Genomic DNA, 7,218 nt, shown 5'->3' on the forward strand with positions numbered 1-7,218 from the left:
GTCACTTAATACTTTTGTTAAGAGGCCACAGCGCGTTCCTGTTCCAGGGCTGTGGGTTTTCTGACCTCTCCTAACTGAAATGGCCAAGCAGCCTCTCTCCTGGCCACCCCGAGGTGACATTTTAAATCCAGCATCAGGAGGAATTATGAATGGAAACAAGGGAGACTTGAAAAGTAAAGAATCTGTTTTTGTTTCTGTTTTTGTTTTAGCTTGCTGCCGAGCTAGCATTTTGGCATTCGCTAGAACTTTCGAACCGAACTTCACAGACTAGGCTTGACTCCAGGGCAGGTCTGTGACTCCAAGCCTTTATCTTCTCCGTTCTTACAGAAGTGCTTTTAAGTGAAAGCCGCTCAGTGGTGTCAACTCTTTGCGACCCCAGGGACTATAAAGTCCATGGAATTCTCCAGGCCAGAATACTGGAGTGGGTAGCCTTTCCCTTCTCCAGCAGATCTTCCCAATCCAGGGATCGAACCCAGGTCTCCCGCATTGCAGGCGATTCTTTACCAGCTGAGATATCAGGGAAGCTACCAAGAAAGTGCTTTAAAACCATTTACTTAATAGCACTTCCCACTTACCCCTTACAACATTCAAGGATGAAATATTAATTTCTAAAATACTTACTCCTTCAAGAGTAAGAGACAGAAATGTGGTTGTTAGCAGTTTTTTAAAATTCTGGGCTCAGTCACTCAGCCGTGTCCAACTCTTTGCGACCCCATGGACTGTAGCCCATCAGGCTCCTCTGTCCAGGGGATTCTCCAGGCAAGAATACTGGAGTGGGTTGCCATGCCCTCCTCCAGGGGATCATCCTGACCTGGGATCGAACCCAAGTTTCCTGCATTGTAGGCAGATTCTTTACCACTGTGCCTTTTAAAAATTAGTGCACTTTTTCCTTTGAGCAGTCTTAGGGTTACAGAAAATTGAGCAGAAAACACAGAATTCCCATAATCCCCTCCTGCCCTGGACTCTGCTTCCCTATCTCGAATACTTGGCATTGATGTAGTGCCAAGACATAGTGTTAAAACTGATGAAGCAATATTAATACATTCTTATTAACTTCAGTCCACAGTTTACCTTGGGCAGCCACTCTTAACGTGGCACATTCTATGGGTTCTGTCAAATACATGCATCACGTATTTGCCGTTACAGTGTCATATCTATCGTAAAACTACATACAGAGTGGTTTTACTGCCCTCAAAACCCTATGCTCCCTCTGTCCACACCTCCCTCCCTCTTTAACAAATCTTATTCATTTATTTAATTTTATTTTACTTTTGGCAGTGCTGGGTCTTTGTTGCTACGTATGGGCTTTTCTCTAGCTGCAGCAAGCAGGGACTCCTCTCCAGTTGTGCTTGGCCTTCTCATTGCCGTGGCTTCTCTTGTTGTGGAGCGTGGCTCAGTAACTGCAGCACACCAGCTTAGTTGCTCTGAGGCATGTGGGATCTTCCTGGACCAGGAATTGAACCCATGCCTCCCGCATTGGCAGGCACATTCCTAACCCCCAGGCAAGCCCCCTCCCTCCTTCTGAACCCAAGGCAACCACTGATTTTTGTGCTGGCCTTCACAGTTCTGCCTGTTCCACAACGTCCTATGGTTGATGTCGTACAGTACACAGTCTTTTCAGACTGACTTCTTTCGCTTAGGAATATGCATGTAAGTTTCCTCCACATCTTTTCCTGATTTGATGGCTCATTTATTTTTAGAGCCGAATAACATTTCATTGTCTGGATAAGCCACAGTTTATCCATCCACTTGCCTACTGAAGGACATCTGGGTTGCTTCCATTGCGTTTTTGGCCACTAGGAATAAAACCACTAAAAACATGCACGTGAGGGTTTTGTATGGAGAGAGGGAAATTTGTGAGTTAAATTTTACAGGATAGAAGTATTACCGCAGACATCACTTCTGACATTAATACTATTGTGATTACTGATGTTACTATGATTCCGTTACCAAACCCAGGGGTAAAAGCAGTGATGATGTGACCACAGAGAAGCTAGGCTTGTTTCTAGATACTCAGGGCTTAGCCTCAACAGGTGAGGAAACCCTCAGCTCCTAAGGAAGGAGAAAAGCCACTGTGTATCACACAGGGAAACACTTGAGCTACAGAAAACCCAGCTCCAGAGCCTGCACTTCAGGACTTGGTTTCTCTGAGACAAGAGGAGCAGAAGGAAGCGGAGGCCAGTGTGGTCCTCACACCCCCGACTTCCCTTCTTTCCACCATCAGCGTGGACATCACCTCCAGCATCGTCGTCCTGCTGGCTCCTAGCTGCCAGGTGTGTGTGTCCGGGGGTGGGTGGCATTCAAGCCCAGAGGACCACAGGGGCAGCAGCAGCGTGGCCTTCGCAGGGAAGCATGAAGTTCGCCTGTCGCTTCTTCCACGTACAGAGCGTGAGCTTCTTTGGTTTGTGTCTCACGGGCCACAGGGTATCCCACGGCCACCTCCGCACCCAAAGGAGGCTCCGAGGCCAGCATTTGCTCTTCACAGCTCTGTGGGGGAGGAGACTGCGGGGAAGGACATTGGGAACAGCTGTCAGATTGGCTAAGCCTTCAGGTGAATAAACAGCCACAACTGACAGACTCAATATAGCTGCAGCTGGGCTTGGTCTGAGCACCCTGCAGCCTGCCGAGGCTCTCCTTGGTGCTCGTGGGAAGACCTGGTTGGACAGAGATTCTCAGATGTGCTGGCATGTTCTGCAATGTCTCCCACGGGCCACCACAGTCCTGTTCTCCATCACAGCTCAACAGCACGCGCACTGAACATGCCCGGGCAAACCAGCTTCCTGCTTGACTGGTGGCTTGGCCTGTACAAGACCCAAGTCTCCCCACCTGCTGCTGTTGAAGGTCAGGCTCTGAATGGAGGGTTGGAAGCAGAAAGAGCATAGCAAAGGCAGAAGGTTCATTTTCATGGCACTCCTCATCCATTTTCCACTTCCGTGGCTTGGATTTAGGTCTCATTATCTCTCACTTGGGCTTGCCAAGTGGCACTGGGGGTAAGGAACCCTCCTGCCAATGCAAGAGGCATAAGAGACATGGGTTTGATCCCAGCGTGGGGAAGATCCCCTGGAGGAGGGCATGGCAACCCACTCCAGTATTCCTGTCTGCAGAATCCCATGGACAGAGGAGCCTGGTGGGCTATAGTCTGTGGGGTGACAAAGAGTCAGACCCAGCTGAGCAACTCAGCACACACACACGCATCTCTCACTTAGATCTTGGCAATGACTTCAAATTGTCTCCCTCTGCCGGTCCCCCCACATCCACTTCATTTCCCCCAGTGTTTTGAACCGAGCCTCCGGAAGCCCAGGTGCTCACATGCCTGTCCTGCCTGCCCGCCTCCTGCCACGGGCAGCCCTGATGCCCTGGATTGACACCCAGCATCTCCACGCCTACCTCCATCTCTCCATTCCCAGTTGGACTCCACCCCTGCCTCTGAGCCTCTGCACATGCTGTTCCCTCTGCCTGTACTGTCTTTTTCTTCTTCTCATAAAAATCCGGGTATTTAGAAACATTGACACTGAAAAAATTATACAAAACCAAAGAATTTAAAGAATCTATATCCTTAAAAAAAATTCTATAACCTGGTAAAATAATAACCTGTAGCACAAACAAGACATCATAACAAAGAAAAATGGGAGGAACTTAGCAGGGCAGCAAATAAAAAATGCTGATTCCTGCAGACATATGTTGATAGGTTATAGTATGTGACAATATATACTGAATTCATATGAAAAATTTTAAAGCTACATAGGGAAGTGCAAACAGTTAATACTTTCTTGTTATAATTTGTGAACATATTTCTTAATCTTTTGAACCTCAACTGTCACATCTGTAAAATGGACATATTAATAAACTGTACAGAAGATACAGAGAAAGACTAAAAAACTGTTAAGGGTCTTTTCAATGTTAAAATGTCCAATGCTATTAGCTATTTAAAAGCAAAAAAGTCTCAAAAATGATTAAATTATGTCATGACAGCAGTCTCTTCCTTTCAGCAATCTCTCCTTAACTCATGTAAGCACAGGATAAGTACATATGCAAGACTAGACAATGGAGGGGGCCATCCTGCATTACCAGGAGAAATACCTAAGCTGTTACTGTTTTTCCACATTTTTAGGAGTTCAAGAGAAGGACTCAATACCCCTGGCAATTTCTCTCCCTCTCACTTAGTCCTTTTCTAAAACCTCCTCTGTTCAAGTGACTCGACTCTGGTTTCTTGTGGTTTAATTCTTTGAAGTGGTTCTGCCCAGCTCCAAATTTTACCAGTGTCTCTAGAAACCTAACCAGAATGATGAAAGTTGCACAAGAAAAGCAGTTCTTGTGAAATTTCAGCATGTTCAGGATCGCAACTCCCGTGATAGTCACTTGGAGGATCCTTCTCGTGTCTGTGAGCAAAGTAACTAACCGTTCATCCACGTGGCAGGAATATTTTAACACTTTCTATTTAAACTGTGGCCCAGTTCACCAGATTCTACCTCTTCCCATGGTTCTCACTTAATTACAAAAACATAACTGCTCATACAGGAAGGAGTGGACTATAGGATTTTTTCTGTCCACTGGGCACATGAGAAGGCATGTCTGCTGTGATTCAGAATTGAACCAGGTCATGGAATCAAAGGATGAGTGGGGTCTTAAGAGTCTGCTATATACACAGGGTGGTGTGTTCTCAAATATATCTTTTCCTAAAGAGTGGTGAGCTGCATAAGTCCACCCTCGGGGAGCATGTGATGGAGTGACTGTGGCCTGGAGGTTGACGATAAGTCACCACCAGCCATATGCAGCAGGGCCAGGAGCCAGGCCAACAGCTGCCCAGCCCTTCTCCAGGAGGGGTGGGTGCAAGTCTCTCAGTCGTGTCCGAGACTTTGTGACCCCATGGACTGTAGCCCACCAGACTTCCCTGTCCTTCACCATCTCCCGGCATTTGCTCAGACTCATATCCATTGAGTTGGTGATGCCATCCAACCATCTCATCCTCTGCCACTCTCTTCTCTGCTGCCCTCAATCTTTCCCAGCGTCGGGGTCTCTTTCAATGAATCGGCTCTTCACACCAGGTGGCCAAAATATCAGAGCTTCAGCATCAGTCCTTCCAGTGAATATTCAGGATGGATTTCCTTTAGGAAATCAGCCAATCTTAAAGGAAATTTAGACTCTTTGGAAAGAGGCAGACATGTTCTGAGACAAATTATAATACAAAAGCAGCAACTGGCTTGAAAATAGATGTGTTCTATCTTGGATTGAGGGAGTCCCAATTCGGTGCACGCCACCCTGGAGACCCTGCAGGGCTCAGGGCTGGGGGTGGGCGGCCAAGGCCGAGGGGGGAGGGTCCCGCAGCGTCCATGCCTGAGTCCGCGCCTGGCAGCCCAGCGCCAGCCTCAGAGCAGCTCAGCAGAAAAGCATGAACCTGGTATTTCTGATCCTTCCCAGATCAGAACTCACACAGAGAGCTTCTCACTCGCAAGAAAAGCTAGAAGGAGGACTCGCTGGTTGACTGAACGGAGACCGGGAGCCTCCAGGACCTTCAAGCAGAGCTCTCCCGGCATCCTCTCGCCACCAAGTACTGAAGGGGCGCCGGAGCAGGACGCTGGACGTGTGCGCGCGCAGGAGTGAAGGGCACAGTGGCCCAGGATGAACGGGAAAGGCCAAGGGACGCCTGTTCTACAGAAAGAAGTGATTACAAAGAACGGCTCCAGGCCTCCCAGGTGGCGCTAGTGGTCAAGAATCCGCCTGCCAATGCTGCAGACGCAGCTGTAATCCCTGGGTCGGGAAGATCCCATGGAGGGCATGGCAATCCCCTCCAGACACGGGAGCCTGGTGGGCTACAGTCCATGGGGTCTCAAAGAGTCGGACATGACTGAGAACACACAGACACAGACACACACAGACACACACAGACACACACAGACACACACACACACACACACATACACACACACCCCTCCAGTGAGCTGACTGAAAGAGTCTCATCTCCCTGCATGTATCAGGAGGGTTTAGTTTCCTGATGCTTCTGTCATCACTTTAACTGGAGAAACGAGAGGCGAGAGCATCCATGGGTGGATGAAAAGAAAAGCTGGAAACACAGCCACAGGGGCCCGCGGACCAGGGCTGCGTGCAGAGAGGCGACGGGTCACAGTTGCTTCCGAAGGCAGCACAGAGTTCCAGGCTCAGCTCCTCGCCTGGGGTTGTTCCTGGCAGGATCGCCCAGTGAGAACAGAGGGAAAAGTCTGCAATATGCTCAGTGGAGTGAGGAGCCAAGGTGAGGAGATTCCTAAAAAATGTTCCTGTGGCTGATGGTTTCCATACTGCGGGGCAAGAAACGGTCGTCTCCGGAGCAGGGTGGGGTGGGGAGGGGAGGCGGAGAGGGAGGGGCCCTGGGGCCCATCCCAGAGCTCCGGGCTTTCCTCTGTCTCTCACGATCCTAGGAAGGCATACGAAAAAGCACAGTGCTTTGCCGTAAAAATATCATGAGCCCTTTATCCACTGCCCTCTCTATGAGAAACATTACGTACCATCCTATGCGGATCAGACCAAAGAAACACGATGAGTTACATCTAGCTTCTGGATTCGCATTGAGACACTGGCTATCTTTGGATGATTTGTGGCAATCAGCCTAGAAAGTTGACTCCCTGGGCATTATTTCATCCAGATCGTCTATTTTTCGGAGAGAAGAAGAGGGTCACGAAAGCTGCAGGAGGGCTCCCTGGAAGTTCCTGTGCTGCTCCCGGGGACCCGGGCGGGGGCCGGCATGTCCCCTTCCTCCCACCTTCTCCCCCACAAGGTGTCGGCCTCCTAGTGGACAGGCCGGGCCCAGGGCTGGACGACCAAGCAGACAGCCAGGAGCAGCATCCCTGAGAGTTCAGCAGCCAGGGTTCCCGGCAAGGCAGCATGGCCCCTGCAAGCCGAGAGGGCACCTGGCCTCGAGGTCACGGCTCCTGCCTCCCCGCCCCACGCCGCAGCGGTCAGCCAGCACGTCCGAAAGGAACAGTCTAGAAGGAATCACAGCCCTGAGACGAGGGAGCAGCTACAAGCCCGACGCATGGGGCAGAGTTAGCACCTCCCAACGTGAAAACCCGGCTGCTCTGTGAGCAGGGACACTGAGCTTTAGAGAGCAAGGGCTGCACGTGCAAACCACAGAGGGGCCACCTAAGGAGCACAGGTGAGAGCACCGGAAGTCCATGAGGCCACGGGAAAGGAACCGGAAGTCCATGAGGCCACGGGAAAGGAACC

At 50.0% G+C, this 7,218-nt stretch overlaps 1 long non-coding RNA gene across 1 annotated transcript in view; it reads left to right on the forward strand.

Annotated features, from left to right (window-relative positions):
- The first annotated feature begins 306 nt into the window (after window positions 1-306).
- LOC120862989 overlaps window positions 307-7,218 on the forward strand; it is a 14,305-nt gene continuing 7,393 nt past the window's right edge. The window contains exons 1-2 of the long non-coding RNA XR_005720899.1: window positions 307-317; window positions 2,545-2,551. This is a non-coding gene — a long non-coding RNA (uncharacterized LOC120862989). The remainder of the gene's footprint in view (window positions 318-2,544; window positions 2,552-7,218) is intronic.

This window comes from Oryx dammah, unplaced genomic scaffold (assembly GCF_014754425.2).
Source record: "Oryx dammah isolate SB20612 unplaced genomic scaffold, SCBI_Odam_1.1 HiC_scaffold_4, whole genome shotgun sequence".
Lineage (NCBI taxonomy): Eukaryota > Metazoa > Chordata > Mammalia > Artiodactyla > Bovidae > Oryx > Oryx dammah.